Genomic DNA, 18,382 nt, shown 5'->3' on the forward strand with positions numbered 1-18,382 from the left:
GGTGGTCGAGGTTTAAGCGGTGGCTCTCTATGGCGTTTCAGAGTCCAACGTTGTTGACTCAATTTAAAATTATACTCCATGTGTTGTATTATTGTAACATTTAAAAGATGTTTGCCTATAAATGTAAACAAAAAATAAATAAAAAAAAAAAAAAAAAAAAACAAAGACAAAGACAAAAAATCTCGTTTAGATAATGTTGTTTAATTAATGTTAAAATTAATTCAAAAAATTATTTTGCATTTTAAGTGAGCTAGAAGTTATTTTGTAATTGCTTAACTTGGAAAAAAAAAACTAATTCTATAGAACGATTACTTGCTTATGTACTTACGTACATAGGACAGAGCATATTGTTCTAGTGTATTGACGAATTGATTTATTGCAATGAATGATAGAGAAAAAGCAAATAATTTCTTATATTACTTATCGCATAACTACTGGAAACTGCCGACAACATTAAGCAGTGCATCGAATCGATTTTGGGATATACCCACTGCGAGCATTCAGTGAGATCATCGCGATAGCAAGTGTAAAAGCTATCTTTATACTTATCTTCCTTTCAAATAGCATTTTCGAAATATTAGCCGTACCTGGTACTCTAATAAGATTCTAATTGATACGCAAAGAAAATTTGAAATCAATATCTGTCATAGGTCTATCGGTCGCCAATAATTGTCACTGAACACTGAATGATTTTGAATTATTGCCCAATTCAACTAAATTGAGCCGTATGTGTTACTAACAATTAGTACATTATCCTTTACCGTTTTCCATGTAATATGCTATTAAACTTGTATAACGATTATGCTCATTATACGGCTATACACTCTCATCACTTATGTTATAGGCTAGATTATGTTTGCGTGGATGTACACAATATCATCCGGATGGACTTGACAAAGACCCTTCTTTTATTTTACCAATCGATTCCGAATCACTTTCTAAGTTTGTCTGTCCGCCTATCTATATCTGATCTGTCTGCCGATTTATTTTTGCATATTTTTGGGTTTAAACCTATAGCTTATAAATTTTGAAGTTATTTTGATAAAATTTGTTCCACTAACGATTTGACTCGAGGGCAAAGACCTTTTGAAAATGATTGCGGTCAGACTGCTCTTTCGATCACTTCCTATATATTACTTACTTACTTTGAGAAATTGTTATAAAAATATATAACTGTGTGACAGATAGACATGCGCAAATAGATTCAAAATTTGCTACTAATCAAGAAGATGTATATACGTAGTGAGATCTCTCTGAAGCTTTCTTATGGGCGTTACAAGCATTTTGCCAAAATGAATATACCTCAAAACTCCGCTTCCTGTCAAGCATAAATATAAGTATCTGTGATACGAAATATGAAAATAAATCCGTTCGATCAAATTACGGATTACAGCTATGCTAATGGTACAAAAACTAACCACTACAACTAACTATATACGCCGCGTTCTGTTTCTCTCTTTTCCTCTCCCTCTCACTCTCTGTGTGTGTATTTCTATCTCATTCTATGTCTCAATTTATGTGAGTTATTCTCAATCTCTTTCAATTTGAAGTGAAATTTTATTTATCATTCAGTTTTTAATTTGTTAAATTTAATTTTGTTTACACACATTCCATTAATACGAATATACGTATGAGTAAGATTTTCAAACAGAACAGGCACATTAAACGCACACATTCATTGAATTATAAATAACTTAAAATAAATAGAATGACTTTTACATATAAATGCAAATCTTGCAAGTTCTGTTATCATCAATAATGCTGAATAAGTATGGGTTATTCCCAAAGAGGTCTGCAAGTTTCCCACAATTACATATACATATGTAAAGACAAATAGATTTTATGCAAACGTGTATCATACTGCTACCATTAATCATATAAGAGCGTAGTATAATCAAATAGAAAAAAAAAAAAAGAAGTCTTTTGCGTCATAAAATGTTTACTTCACCTAAATTCGTTATCATTACCTTCTTCTTATCCGTAAGCAAGTTAACAATTTTTTAATTCAAACTCTGCTTTAAACGCTGCTTTAATTTTGTGCAAACACAGGAAGAATAAGCAGCAACGTTTCAGATAATACTTAAGATATTTTAGGCAAATTTTTCGCGTAATTTTGTTCTTCAAGTTATTTGTGGATTTCTGGAAGAAAATTAATATTCGCAGTAACAGGCTTCAGAATGGCAAGACCGCTTTCTTTCATTCCTCTCCATGTACTGTAGATTCGGCCATAGAATCTACATAGGGAGTGGTGGGAAATTTTTATCGTTATATCTAATCTAGTGTATGAGTAAGAAGAAGAAGAAGAAAAGACGCAATTTATTTTGCTTATGAAAACAGAGGTGTTTTCTCTGCCGATGCTGTACTGTGAGGGCGAGCGTACCCTTACATCAATTTGGGCAAATTTCAACGTCAATCTACCTGTAATAATGTCCGATGTTTTTGTTAAATCACAAGCTGATTCATTAATTTTTGTTACCAGAAGATTTTCACATTGACAGACAGGCGAACAGACGGCTGGACAAACCCAGCCCGATTCACAAGTTGATTCCGATCAAAAAATACGTTAGGTACACAAATAATTCTTTCCATCGAAATTGAATTCATAAAACGTACTTAACAAGATCAATTCATTCGAAATTTGGGGACATTGGTCCTTGTACGGTAAAAGTTTCAGTTTTTCTAGCCGACGTTCAATGCACATCAAAAGTTTAAAAAGACGGATATCCGCATGCTGTACTGGGAAAATAGAAATTGAAGTAAGAATACAAGTGGTTTTAGTGTGTACCGAAAACGGTACACTTGGCAAAGATCATGTTATGGTAATTATATAAAATGTACCTTATTTTCAAAGTAAAATAGCAGACTAAGACTCTTCAACCCTACGCTTACTTACAGCTCTAACAAAAATTTACACGCTATGACTCGAAAATTGTAGTGTTAATCAATAGTACGTGGAAATAAATTTTAGAGTTTTCAAGTACAAGATTATTAGGAAATTAATTTAATTTTAAAATTACTCTGCGAACATCATCATTAAGAATATTCATACTGCCACCTTCCATTTCCTAAGAAGGTACGAGACAAATTCAATATCACAGGAACTTGAACTACTTTACTCAGCTTTATATTGTTGAATTGTGAACTAAACCGAGCAATACTTAAGTCTAACGTAAAAGGGATTTTTATTAATTGAACCGATCGAAATGGTGGTCCAATCTTTTCACTTACATTCAATTATTTAGCTTCAAAGCTTAGATCCTCAAATTCTTGTATTGCACTCTCTGCCCTCAATCAGTAATTTTTGTGCTGTTTTTTAGACCGACTTACAAGCAATTCTTGGTAATATACATATGCATTTCAAAAAAGCGTAAATATATGAAATAAAGTACAGTCTTGCTGAAATCACATATCTTCCATATTCATATGATTAGGCCGTAACAACTGTGACATGGTCTCACAATAGTGCAGTGTACACTTTTGCAATTTTTTTTTTTTTCCAAGCACCATACGCAATATATTGAAGAATATAAAGGATCTTTCAAACCGTATTGAAAAAATGTAATTGTTGTTGTTATTGTGCTTATTAAAAAATCGATGAAAATTAATATAGAACTGCAGACATCATTATAAGATTTTTGTATAATTATTGCGGAAACAACTATCATGCAATGGACAATAGCAAAGTTCTTTATACAAGCACACACACACGTAACATATATAACACACTCAATTAGTTGTTTCACGTTCAAGTCCAAGCAAATTGCAGCGTCTGCAAATCATGGTTACAAAGAATGTGTGTGAACAACATATAACATACATACTCTGAGTCAAACATGTTGACAAGTTAAATAAAATATATATATATGTATATATATATATCGGCATGTAATCATGTACAGTATAGTATGTCAGAGACGAAGTATATTAATTTTTTTGATTTATTGAAGGGCTCCCTCTCTCTCCCCATCGAACTGCATTTGAAATAATCTGAATCTGAATCGCCAGCCACGCGGAATCATGCGCGAAATCGTGTTGAAAATGCATGATAAAAGCATTCGGTACTTTCATTTTCCGCCACAGAATTTCCTGATTCTAAAAAAAAAAAAAGAAAAAAAAAAGATTCTACAATGTTGCCAGTATAAGCTGGGAAACAGAGTAAACTTTTATCGATATAATGGCGTATCCTGTGCAAACCTCGGGCTGACAGTTTGACGTAAGGCGGCAGTGTTAACAAAATAATAACGAAACAAATTTTTAGGCGCCAATAACAATAATTGTACGATCAAAGTTCTCATGTTCTCTTATAGAACGGAGAGCTTACGCCTTTTAGCTTGAGCTGAGTTGAGTCAATGTGATCTTAAACGTACGCATTTTAAGTTTTTTTTTTTTACAGTTAGCCACTATCTACTCATCGCACTTGTATTCAATTCCCTCCTCAAAAAGCAAATTATTCTCTTCAATGCCTAACTATTATCAGAATGATTAGAAAACGATAATAAATCGTTAATAGTATAGGTACAGTTGTGCCATCATTTCAAATTGGATTTTTATCGATAGTCCGAATAATTGAAGAGCGCTGTTATGAATCAGTTTTGTAAGTTAGGCTTTAAATTGCAACCGATTTACATATAAAAAAAAAAGAAGGAAAATTGAGTGAATATCACGACATAATCTAGAAGAGCGGAAAGTGAATTTTACGCTAACTTGTAAGATTATATCGTACATAGGACGGTGTATACATGAATTTATGATGTAACCAATGAAATAAAGGAATTGTGAAGAATTGTATGGAAACTCTATGATCAGAATTCGAAAACTGGACTTTTCGTAAAAGTTTGCAAAATTTCCCTTACTCTACCCCTATTGCATCTGATCGCCGCTACGTCTCTGCAAAACGTAAAGAAAGTAATTTCATGCACGCTATGCATCGGACAATATGAATTACATGATACATATACATGCACACATATATCAGTTGATGTTGGCTTATTTATGTGTATTAGTTTTGTAACTCATAACTACTACAAACATTGTTAATAAATGACCGGACCTAGCTATAGGCTAACCAACCTTAACAGTGCTAGAGGGGGCTTGATAAAGCAACTTACATAGATATAAAATATATTAGAAAAGATAACCTTCACAAAATATAGCGAAATAATGACCGCGAACTTCAAAAATGTAAAATACCTTGATTGACATTTTACGACATACCGCCATGCAAAGAAGAATAGCCTAAATACTTACATTGCAGCGAAGGAATACGAACTGAAAAACGTATACTTTTATGACGAAGGACCTCATTTACATATATATATATATATATATATAGAGAGAGAAATGTAATTTCTTATGAACTGCATATGTATTGTAATTTAATAATAATGTGTTTTTTTTTCTTCATTTTTTTTTTTTTTTTTATTATTTGAGTTGAATATTTATATTTTACACTACTTGTAATACAAGGGTATACTAAATTTAAGCGAATGCATGTAACCCTGAAGAGCATAAGATGAACCCAAGATAAACTTGTATACGGGTCTATCTGTCTGTCCGTCTGTCGTCTATCCATCTATCTACCACGTACCGGTTGTAATTTAGGAGATATTTAATCGGAAATCGCTACGCTGATATGTTTCTTTGGCTCCGGAACAAATCAGATGGATTGGCTCTTATGACCGCTTTCCATAGCTATGAAGAGTAAGCTTTTGTGTGGCAAAAAAGAAAATGGTATACGAAAGCAAAGTTTGGTGAACTTTTCGAAAATCTTCTATATAAACGTTTTTACAAAAAGTAGTTCTCTATATGGCAAAAGGTACTAATTTTTAACATTTCATAGCATAACGTGTTATGTAATAATAAATAAATAAATAAATAAAATAAAAATTACACAAAATTTGAACTACGTAGATTAATTTTTTTGGGCGTCTGCCCCATTTAAGAGTTCATCGTGATATGGAAATCTTTTTATATTGGGTCAAGGTATCATTCTTAAATTTTTATTATGAAAATTGATTCATAATAGCAAGTTGAAATAAAGATCACCTGTACAAAAAGTTTGAATCACTTACCTCATCTCTTAGGGAGGTTCTCATGAAGGGGCAAAGAATTTCTATGGTAACAAAGTCCAGTTTCTCAAAAATAGATAAAGAAAACTAAATTGTGTCATATCGATTTACTTGGGTTTGGGGATGGTCTCACTGAGGATGAGACTCCAAAAGGAAGGGACTTGATTAAGATGTAGCTGAGCAGTTTTTTTTTTTTTTTTTTTAAATTTTAATTAAACGATATTAAAATTTTTAGGGAAAATAACAATTGATTTTAGGTCGATAACGATAACGTTAGAAAAATTACATATTTGAAAAATAAGTCTGCATAGAAAGTATCCAAAATTCTGTTGAAAAAAAAAAATTCCTCAAAATGTTGGGAAAGTAATAAAAGGAAGTAAAGACTTTCGATATTTTACTCCTACCAAGAAATCCATATATCTGCGAAGATCACAAAGGCAATCAACGGTATTCAACGATAATCCAGACGCGGGCCTATTGAATAGAACTCCATCATTTTATAAGCATACAAACAAGGGAAGAATGGAAATTCGATATATGCAAGCAGATGAAATGCCAGTGGACTTATTAGTCAGCCAAAGTTCAAAATATTTAAAATGTTTTAAATATTTAGATTTAGATTAAAATATAACAAAGGTTTTTTTTTTCGGGCGAATGTACATTAAAACTCTACAAACAACATCTCGTGTTTTATGCATTTTGTTTGATTATTTATATCTAAATCAAAATCACTTAAGATTGCGCTAAACAACAAATGTACACACGAGGTATTTTTATATCCATCAACGAAGGATGAGGGGTATATTCATTTCGTCAAAACGTTTGCCCTACTGTGCGCAACTTTGTAGCACTTATGGTAAACATTCTGCCGTTAGCGAAAATGAAGACATCGCCTACAAATTTGCAAAGAACACTCACTCCTACAACGTCTACATTTTGAGAATAGAAAAAATCAGCTACGCCCACTCCATATTATGGAGTAATGAAAATGTTTTCCTTTTACTTCTTTCGTCTTTTTTTTTTTTTTTTTTTTTTTTTTTTTTTGAGGAAACGATGATGGGTGTAAAAGGTTCGGTCCCGACCGAATTTAATTTTCTTGCTTGTTACTTTCAATTCCTCATATATTCGCAAATCGCTCAAGGCATTTGGTTATTAGATAAATGGAAAATTATCAGAGAAGAAAGTAACTATAACTAACAACATATTAGCTGGGCAGAGCCGACAATTAAATGAGCAACACCACTTTGGCTAATAGAATTCTTTATTTATTTTCCCCACAAAAAAACCGAATTTCCGAAAAAACCCGCAATTTTCATGTACATGGAACGCTTACGTGGGATCTAAATTTGGAAACAATGCATTTTTTCTTTTGTCCAAAATAGTTTTATTGTTGGAGTATTAAACATCAGATTTCGTTACCATATTTCATGAAAACCCTTGTCTGGAATGGGGTCAAGACATAGATGTATTTTTATGCCAAATTACTTTTATTTAAATTTTGGGCCATTAAATATATTCGCCATATAATGAATGACTACTTTTCGTAAGAACAAATTCCCTGAATGATTCCAAATTGATCGGAATGCCACAAAGTCGATCTATTTTAAGTTCTTTTGCAAAAATTTTATATACCCTTTACCCCAAGCGTTGTAGACTATAATGATATAATGCACCCGGCATAAACTCACACTACAATCTTCTCTGGTCCTCTCAATAACTCGCAAATCGCAGGATTGTCTCAATGACTCTTCAAGTAGGGACTTCCCGTCGCCAGAAGCATATCGCAAACAGGAATAACGGTAATGCGCTTTCTTACACTGCATTGATTTACCGGCACTTTTTCACCATAAATTCATCCTATATCGTTCGCTATTCACTTGATTTAGCTCTGGCGGATTTCTGTCTCTATTCTCGAAATTCAAAAACCTAACCTAAAAAATTAACAAACACAAGTCAAGTTGTTACGCACGAAATATGACATAGAAGATGTCGGTGAGGATGTTGTCTGCCGAAGAAAAAAATAAAAAACCTCTCGCCTCCAATTAGGATAGTCGTCTTGATTGTTGCAAGATTCTCTTCTATTTCGCCAGCGTGAACGAGCACGTCTAAAACTGGATATAGGAAACTAAAAAAAATGAAACTAAGCATGCATATCGTTTCACGTTAGAGGTAGGGTTTGCGCGTGAATTTAATGATAGTCGATCCATAAACATTATATATATAATCTATAATTACTAAATAATTGCTAAAGATGCAACGAAGAGAAGATTCTGTTCAAATATTAACCCCGGATTATGTACGAAAGGCTCAGGTACAGATCGCTACTGATCTGAAACTCATGTACGCAGGGTTAGTTCTGTTTTTATGCGGCAGGTAAATTCTGTAAATGACAAGCCATTTATTTTGTAGGAAAACATAGAAAAAATATAATACACATTCACTCACGACTCGTTTTACGATCTACGAATTCGTTTTTCTGGATCGCAGTAAACCGAAGCCATGCAAAACATATAAATAAATAAATAAATAGAAAAGTTACAATCGATTTCAGGCGGGCTTTTCCTTGGGACCCACCATTTCACACAAAAAAAAAAAAAAAAAAATTGCCATTCACTTAGATATGACAACTGTTCGAACAGCATCATTTCGATTCGGGTGATACACTTTTGCAGAGGATCACAAGTTATACTTTGCAGCTTATTCCGTGTGAGCTTACCCTACTTATTTCTACTGAAAATTTAATCAATATCAGCTGTAGATTTCCGGTTTGCCTTTTGTGGTCATAATCTGCAAATCGCTTTGTGGCAATCGATTGGAAGTTTAGTGCCAAACTTCAGCTTTTAATACTACCTCTGCGCCATGATTTTTTCTACAGCTATTTCAAGCGAAAACGCGTCTCCTTTGTATATCATTGTAGATAGCTATGGAAACAATTATTGAAAAATATTTACGCATTTATGCCTCGAACTTGATATTATTATTATACAATTTTACCAGGGAATAAATTTTAAGATTAAATTCTTAAAGCAGTAGCATCTATGGCTATCGGCTTTATTGAAAACTCCATCGCACTTGAAATTTTCACCTGCGACCATTGAGGTAGTCGCGATAGTCGAAGCTCTTTGCCTACTCGGCTACTCAGGCGGATCGAACTTTACTTTTTTATTCAATCTACTTCCATATAAAGTCGAACTATTTAATGGGTAAAGTTGCACTGAAATGCAGATTTTTACAATTTCTGGCAGTTGTTATTCATTTTCAGGCATGGCTGCAATTGCCAATTGTCAACGCGTGGAAAACTTGTGGGTACTTACCGGTGTTTACAACGCCAAAATTTTTCATATTTCTGTAGAGTAATTTCGGCTCATGGTATTTTGAAAGAGAAGAATGGATCCCACTTCTTAGCCCGCGAAAACAATATACTGACAATTTTTTTTGACATAAGCCCCGGATATATCCGAAATACATATATATGCCTCAAATCTATTTCGAGGTAAAGTCCATTCATGCTTCCAATCGCGTACATTTTTTATAATGTATTTGAAAATAATAAGATATTCTTGTGCTTACCTCATTCTTCATAATATTTCTTTGGGCGTGTTCAGTTGGACCCGGTACAATTTTGGAAATATTATGATTGGGTGGTCGAGATCGTATAGGTATCAAGAGGTACCTCGCGGTAATAATAGATATATCATGTACCCACATTTAGAACTCGAATAGGCTGGAGAAATTGTTACCGATGATTGTACGAAGAGTCAAAGGATTATATCAGACAACATATAGATGAACGTATATCGTAATCAAGTCAAAGCAGATGAATCATCGGGGTTAAATGCATTTTATGCAGCGTATTTCTGCCTTTTCCATGCTAGATACACACAGATCGCGCGACATGATGGGTATCCAAAATTCAACTCTGAGCGAGTATATATATAGTTTTTTTTGCATTAAAATAAATTATTTCCCTTCATAGCAAATATTAAGTAAGCAACGACATTTATTCTTTTTTCACGGTCAAGCTTACTAATTTTTTTTTTTTTTTTTTTTTTTGTTTTAGACGTAGTTAAAAACCTTATAATACTTGTTTTTTTTTTGTTTTTTAAATCTCCATTAATTACGCATTTTTATCGAATCATTTCTAACTAAACTAACTTTTCATTTTTTGTACATATGCACGCACATATATAAATGTATCTACCTTTTAAATTTACTACAAACATTTATTTATTAATATTAACCAAATGTTCTCCGAAGGTCATTTCCCAACCTTACTGTTGGAAACGTTTCGTATCGATCTCTAGATACTAGATATATACGATAAATGAAATACAGTCTAAGTATGATTTAGTCAATATTAATATGTTACTGAGATACAAAGTATCAATTAAAAAAAAAAAAAAAAAAAAAAAAAAAACGGTAACCTTATATATGCGCAAATGTACACAAGTTCGTATTGTATGTATGTGAGAAAGGTAACAGTAAGTATTCAATTAAATTTTATTATGAATATTTTATGTGCGAAAGAACATTGTAAACGTATTCCTGTTTTAACAAAAAGAAAAACAACATTTTTTTTTTTTTTTCTTTTTAAATCAAATCAGACCATATGCACCTTAAATACTAATAATCATCGATGACAATTTTCTAGTCGCTTCTATTCGTAGGCAATATGAATAAAAATGCTTTCATTTAAAAATATATTCCGACGTTGATTATAATTATCTGTAACCGATTTACCTTAACATAGGATCCATTTGAAGCAATACCCCTCAAACCACACGTAGCTCAGTTTTAAGAGAAGGAATCGAATTTTTTTGCTGAACAAGGCAGTCTCTCTACAAGTTGCATTTGATTCAAAATATCAATTGAAGATGTCGTGCAGCGCAATCGATGATGCAACTTAAGATCACTAGTTATCGTTATCGTTATCGTTATCGAGCTTAACGGGTGTCTGCTCAACAACGGTGTTTTGATTTCGTTCTTGGACGATCAAAGTGAAGCTTAGCTTTAACTATTTTGCCAATTGTCTTCGTTCTACCCATACGTATGGACTTTTGATATTTTCAGTGATTTCATAAAGAAGTTTTATAAAAACGGTAAAAAGGTAAAGCCCTAACAAAACTGAGTTATTCAGAAAAAAGTCACGGTTAAATTGCATTCTCTGCATTGGCAGATTTAGAAGACCGACTTTAGTAATAGACAAAATTCAATACAGATATATTAAGGTTAGAGCAAATTTTTAATAATATGAGTTCAAATAATTGGGAGTCGATGAAATTCGATTTCTTTTTTTTTTTTTTAATTTTTTAATTTCAAAAAAGGCTCACGAAAGCCGAATTCGAAAATAGTTGTAGAGTTTAAGAATTCTCTCTGTTTGAAAAACTCCAATAACCCGGTAATTAAGACGGTAATCCATTGTAAATTTTTCAAAAAATCATTTTGTTTTTCTTTTTGTTTGCTTAGCACACGTTTTGAACCTTCCGGAATACATGGGAAAAAAATCATTGCTAGCAAAAAATTTTTCTTCGAAATATGATGGTTTTCCATTTTGGACATAGCTGCTGACTGACATTGCTGCGTGTAACTTCTACGATGTTCTGACTAACATGTTACGCATAATCGAAATATTGCAGATGGACGTTAGCAATTTTCGTCGACATTAACGGAGTAGACGACTGTGAGTTTTTCGATGTTGATTAACACTAGAATCATCGACGTTCTGCGTATACCCATTGTTATCAACAGGGATCATTTTTTTATCCTTTAGAAAGCTGGAATTTGACGCAAACATTCTCTTCATCGACTAAGAATCCAAATGTTAAAAAGATGAATGCACTCTTCCAAAATACGTGCACGCCGTCGCAAAAAAAAAAAAAAAAAAGATAATTCTTTCATATTTTCGTCTATAACCTCCGATCCTGTGAACATGTTAAATAGCGTTTGCCCATTTAGCGAAAGCACGACAATGTATCCAATGTCATCAAACTATCGGGAAAATAGCGGCTTTTACATTGAACACAGGGAATCACAAGGAACTGATAGACGGACAAACGGACAAACAATCTTTGATGGGCATAATAAAAGATGGGTCTATTTGAACTCTTTCTGGAAATTGCATACATCCGCACAAACCTAATATACTTAATAAACGAAGCAAAAGATATCAAGTCAAACATTCAAATGTGAGAGCTTAAGGCAGCCGAACAACAAGCAGTAAGTCATGCCCATTTTTTCTTTGCAAAATTTAAACGCATATACCTTGGTTTGCGAAATTCTACCGAAAGCGTATTTTATTTTAATTTTTGTGAGTTTGAGAAAACGAACAAAAGTGCATAATAATAAATTATATACATATATGCGCATATATACAAAATATATCGCCAAGACGCTTTGGAAATGTTATAAGAGAAACGAAAAAAGTTTTTAATATCTTTTTGGTAAGTACTTCATACATATACATACATATAAATAAGAAATCTCACTTAAGATCAATTAATATTTTCTTACGAATAAAAAACCTTAGCATTGACATTAGCTAAATATGTATAAGAATTTTTAAAATCGACATTATTCTGTTTATTACGTGAATTGTTTTGCATTTCAATACGAATTTCGACACTTTGCATTTTAAGGAATAGCTTGGCTACTTCTTAACCTTGAATCAAATTCTAAGTGCAACGAAATGCAAATGTAAATGAAAATTCGAAACAAAGACCATTAAATAATATATGTCATAACAACAAGAAAAGAAGAAGAAAAATAAAAGTAAAACACAACATATTTTTACTATCAGTATTATTATTATAAGTTTAGTAGCCAGAGAATAAATTCCAAGACTGAAGACTTAAAATGCTAGCACCTAAGGCTTTCTATCGCACGCGAGTTTTGAACACTCACGACCATTGAGTTGCTAGTCGAGACTCTTGCCTATTCGGCCACTCAGACGCATTAGAGAACAACATCAAAATTATATTATAAACTAAACTTCACAACACAATCTAAATAGTGATCGCGTAATTTTTGTCCTTTGTTTCGTAGGATAACTCGAGAACGAGAAGACCATAAGGCAACTCCAAATTAGCTGACGCTGCAAGCTATAGAAATAAACGTTTTCAAGGTAATCTCAAGGTAATGTCTATATATATGATATATGAAAAGGGAATTCGCGATAAGGCAATGATAACTTATTCAAGCCAGTCAATGGAGAATTTGTGAAAATTAACTATACCTGGCAACAAAAGCAACATATTTTTCACAGAATTTTTTACTTTTGCCAACTCTTGCTATTTTTCACATTAAGTAGCCCTAACAGCGTTAGTGGACATAGTGCTACTTTATTTTCCTTTTCAAGCTCGTTCCGAATATTATATAATGCGTTACAAGATATATGTAATGCGATAAGCATAGAGGACGCATGCATACATTTCGCGGGATCTTCAATTTTAATTTTAACTTAACACTATTTCTACCAAGGACTTTCACTTTCACGTATCAAAATTCAATCTTTGTAACAAAAACAAGTAAGAAAATTCAATTCGGTCGGGGCCGAAACTTTTGTACCGATCACCGTTTACTCCCAAAAAAAAAAGAGAAAAAGAAACACAAAAAAGGAGTAAAAGGACAAAATTCTCATGCTGTAGAATAAGGAGAGGGCGTAGCTGATTTCTACTGTTTTCAAAGTACAAGTTTTTACCGTAGAGGCATGTGAGCGCTGTAGGTCTGCCCTTCGAAAAGCATAAATCAATTCTAAATTTTTTTTGCAAATTTGTAGGCGATGTCTTCATTTTCGCTCTTTCTTATTTTGACGGACAGTTCCAACTGAGGAGGTTTTTTTTTTTGGAAAAGGGTTTGTTGCCAGAAAACTTGGGAAAAAATTATCGGTCGTAACGTTTCTGCCGCAGCCAGTAAATGATTCAATCAGCTTCAAAACGACAGAATCAGCGAATAAAACTGGTATCGGTCTCATTTCATCTCCCTCTTCGGTCTCTAAGCATGGAAACCCATGCGGAATATCTTTGTTTTTCGCATCAGATGCCAAATGTATCGGACTTATTTGGCATGTCTTGCGTGAACCTGCATACAACTTTCGTTGGCTAAAACTGCCCATCCGCTGTGACATTTGCGACAGCCTTGAAATACTTTTGACTGCTTTCAATGGGTCCGTTCCACAAACTTGATACTAAAAAAAAATTATCCCACGCCAAGCGATGGTTCCGCTCGTTTCTACTGAAACGCAAAAATCGTAGCATTTCCATGAAGTAATTTCGCCTCATGACATGCAAAAAAGAGGCAGGACCCCATTTTTTATTCCATACAAACAATGCATTACCATTTTTTTTTTCACCGCACATATATAAAGAAGTGTTCTACTAGAGGAGAAACTTCCTTCGATCCTGTTCCAAACTGTTCCATCAACAGCAATTTCAGTATTTTTTTTTTTCACTATCGTCTTTAGAATCCGTCAACAATCGCACTCTTTCGTCCTCTACTTGCATTGAAATTATATTCCTTTTCATTAATGCTTGACGAGTCATTTTCATAGTCGCTATCAAATTCTTGGTCACTTTCGAAGGAATCGTTCAACTCCTTCCTCACTCTTTTCCATGCTCAATTTCACAGCATTCTTCTATTTCTTCTTTTCTACTATTTACTTACCTACACTCAAACAAACAAACAATGTGTTTTTTTCGTAAACAAGGGATAAGAAATAGAAACAGTTGACAGTGTTACAAGCAATTTTACTGCTTACTTATGTGTTTTTCAAACTTTTCCCGAATGAAAATAACATCCACGTGAACTGAATTCACTATCAAGATTGGAAAACAAAACAAGTTACTCAATTTTTTTAGAACAAGCCACTGCTATGATCTACAGTAAAATGGAACAAGGCGAAAAGCAAGCAAATATCAAAGTATCTTCCGTTATAATTGAGATCGCGATTCCCTAATCAGATTGCAATTGACATGATGCAGTAAAATGGTGTTGATATGCATATATGCGAAACGGTTTAAAATTAGAGACTGTTATGAAATCCTTAAGGCGTCAAAAGACAACTAACTCATGGTAATCATAAGTATATCATATCCACATTTTCAGATGCAGGCTAAGCAGGAAGACAATGACATTGCTGAATTAATTTAACAACTGTTGTAAAAAAAGTCAAAAAATTAATTGTGGAGTACGGATTAAACTTAGAGAATAATGTTAAGTTAAACTTTGAAAAGTGTCTTCTGACACCTCTTAGTGGAAATAGTGTTAATTCCATGTGTTACAAGAGAAAAGGTAAAATTTCAATATATACGCACACCGTGCTGAGCACAAAAACTCGCCTCTTCACGTATTCAATATTTGTTTATGACTTTACAAATTCCTTTCGAATAAATCGTGCAAAAATGAAGCGCAACTTGCACAAACTGAAACGTACCGGTTGTAATCGTTTATCTTAAGTTAAAATTATCATGACAACAACAACTGTAAAAAGTTAAAATTTCAAATAAATACGCACATTGTGTTTGAGCCATACATAATGTATATATGTGCACATATTTGCACATGCAATATATTCCGTACACTTTATACATATGACTTACCTTGTAATAGATTTGTTGAATGAAAACATGAACGAGACATAAGTAGTTGTTAACGTTATTACGTTAATGAAGTTGTAGTAAAATAAATGCATACAATAATAACAAATTTGATAAATATTTTATTTAAATGAAAAGTTATGATTATTTTATTTTACTTCTTTTTATGTTGTATTATTTCGTCCACATCTGCAGTTATTTTTTTCTTCTTCGCTTTAATAAAAACATTATAATATTTTAAAACAAACTGTTGCCGTCGAAATTGTCGAAGTTAGACAAATATAAACCTGGCGTTACATCCCCTATATTATGCAGTTGTATGTCGGACTATGTTGATTTTTAAATATTTTGGCAAAATTCTTTCATAATAAAACTATATTATAATTGATTTTTTTCTATTAAAAATATTTCAATTTTCAATTAACTTTTTTCCATTTTTTATCATTATTATTAATCAAAATAAGAATGTTGATCGCTCTCTTTCTCTCTGAGAGGCTGGAGCTGGTTCTTAATGAAGTAAAAAAGAGTTTTCGAAAAAATTCATTCTCTTTAGGCAAATATTCATTCATTTCTATTTTTTTGTTTTTGTTTTAAGTTTCAAATATTTTATCTTCTTTGCACTTTCTAAGTTGCGATGTTTTACAATCCTTTGGTTTTTCTCTTTAATTATGCGGTTAATCTTGCTTGCATATAAGTATCAACGCACCCACTTCATTTAAACCGGTTATAAGCGTATTAACCCGAATTAAAAGATTCTTTTTCATTTTATTTTTAAGATAAAGACCACAATTTCCTTAAACACAGAAAACAAAAAATTACTCAGTTAGTTAAAATAAACATCTAAACATCTTTTTTCATATTTTTAAGCAAAAATAACACACCGCACAAATAATTTTGTTTTGCAATAACTATTGCAAAGTCACTCTCTCATCCATTCGCTTTAAAACTCCGATTATTCGGTGACCATAGAGTGTTGCTCACTTTGCCAGGAATTTTATTTCAATGTAACTTCAGATGCCAACTGCTCTTAAATTTGCACGACAGATTTTGATCAGGATCGGCTTCATTTCATCATCATATCTAAATAAGCATTTGGCCTAATGCGTATTACGGATGTAAGCTTTTCCCCCAAATTATTTAGCGTTTATATCTACAAGTTTTATTATTATTTCATTTGACAGAGTGCTTCCAAGAGCGCCAAATATGACAAATACTTCAATTGCGTTGAGGAAAATAATTTAAAAGGAGAAGAACGTTGTCTGACTTGTCTCAATTTATACAAAGATTTAAACTCTTATTTTATATCACTGGATAAGCGTTATATTGGTAAAGTTTGCTTCGAAATGCAGTCAGGTAATTTTTTTCTTTTTTAAGAAATTTCCGTGATTCCTCAAGTCGTAAAAATAAAATAAAAATTCCTCTGATTTTAATACCAAATGAATCGCACGCGGTCAATTCGAAATGCAACAATTGCTATTAATTTTTTCTCCGCTTAAAACAGCTTTCATATTTACGTACATTTCGCACAAGCTCTCGCGAAAAGAAATGCACATCTTTGAAATTTTGTATTTAGTATTTATTCAAAAACAACAAAAACAAAACTGAAAAAAAATCTAGAAAATGTTTAGATTTATATTCACATAAGCAATTGTTAAAAAGTGGTAATTCTCTCTATTCTCTCTCAATCCCCACTTTTTCTCTCTTTTTCATACACGACTAAAACAAACTTTTACAATCGCAATCGCCAGCAATACTACAGTGGTGTCAAGTTTATGAAGAAATTCTCTCACAGCAAATAAAATATTACAATAACAATCCCCTTAATATCTCAATAAATGATGCCAACTCAACAAAATATTCTGAAAAAAAGAAGATCCGGGTTGCCAGTCGACGTATTTTTGAAAAAAAAAACAAATCATATGCTGTGAAAAACAAGCAGGGAGAAGAAAAAATCAAATAAAATTAAAAATTAAAGTTAAAAGTTGAACTAAATAATAAAATTTTAAATTAAATTAGCTTAAATAAATAGCGGAAATTTAAAAAAAATGTTCACTCTTTAATATTGTGCTTCATCAATGTTTATGTAAACAAGCGCAAGCCGCATAACTTTGCTTTTGTAACGCACGCAAGCATTGTGTGCCGCGCTTAACTCAGTTAATCATAACCATCAGTTTAAAGTTCACTCTCCTTATATAGTCCCGTTTTATATAAACCATTGCACGTGATTCCTTTCAAGATACTTTACAATGTGCAAATTTTGAAACAAGTCAAACCAAGAAATTAGCTTTGATAATTTGATTCTGGAACTTCGCGATTTGCTTCTTGAATAGATCCGTCGTATTTAAGGAATGTTCGTTAATCTAATAATAAGACTGTTTTCGTAAAATTATAAGTCATTGACGCATCTATAAAACCTATCAAATAGCGCATGTAAGGTCAATTTGGTAAGACCGTTGCTGCTTCTAACACTACACAATCTTATCTTAAGAATTGGGTCTTTACTTTGTACTTCTTTTTGAAAAATATTTTAAATTTCACAGTTATCATATTTTAATTTATTGTTTTCATTCAGTTAAAGTAAGAATACCAAAAATCGAAGCGGAAAAAGTTAAATTACGCTTAGTCGTTTTCATTTGAAACAGAATGGAAAATAAATATTTGACATCATAAGTACTTGTAAATCTCACCCAGTGACTTTAGTTTTTTTTTTTTTGCTATGTTTAC

The sequence above is a fragment of the Glossina fuscipes genome, unplaced genomic scaffold (assembly GCF_014805625.2).
Source record: "Glossina fuscipes isolate IAEA_lab_2018 unplaced genomic scaffold, Yale_Gfus_2 0, whole genome shotgun sequence".
Classification (NCBI taxonomy): Eukaryota; Metazoa; Arthropoda; class Insecta; order Diptera; family Glossinidae; genus Glossina; species Glossina fuscipes.